The sequence below is a fragment of the Delphinapterus leucas genome, chromosome 13 (genome assembly GCF_059928025.1).
Source record: "Delphinapterus leucas isolate spDelLeu-1000000601 "Yukka" chromosome 13, BTC_Dleu_Yukka2, whole genome shotgun sequence".
Classification (NCBI taxonomy): domain Eukaryota; kingdom Metazoa; phylum Chordata; class Mammalia; order Artiodactyla; family Monodontidae; genus Delphinapterus; species Delphinapterus leucas.
Window position 1 is genome coordinate 57,971,480 of NC_143141.1, and position 251 is coordinate 57,971,730.

Consider the following 251-nt stretch of genomic DNA (forward strand, 5'->3'; position numbering starts at 1 on the left):
ATTCCTAATTAGGGAAGTAACTCTAGAAAGACGGAATGTCACTTGCTGGGCTGTGCTTATTGTTGAGTTTGTGCTCGCCTCCACAATGTGAGGTAATTGGAGTTGTACCTTTTAGAAAGCTGCTAATTTCACATAGGAAGTGCTAACAAGACCTTTCTGGGCCATGTTTTCCTTCTCTCTTTTTAAGGAAGTTACAGACCTTCAGTAGTGGGAATGGCTGAGCCCTGGCCTGGCGGAGGAAACAGCAGTAA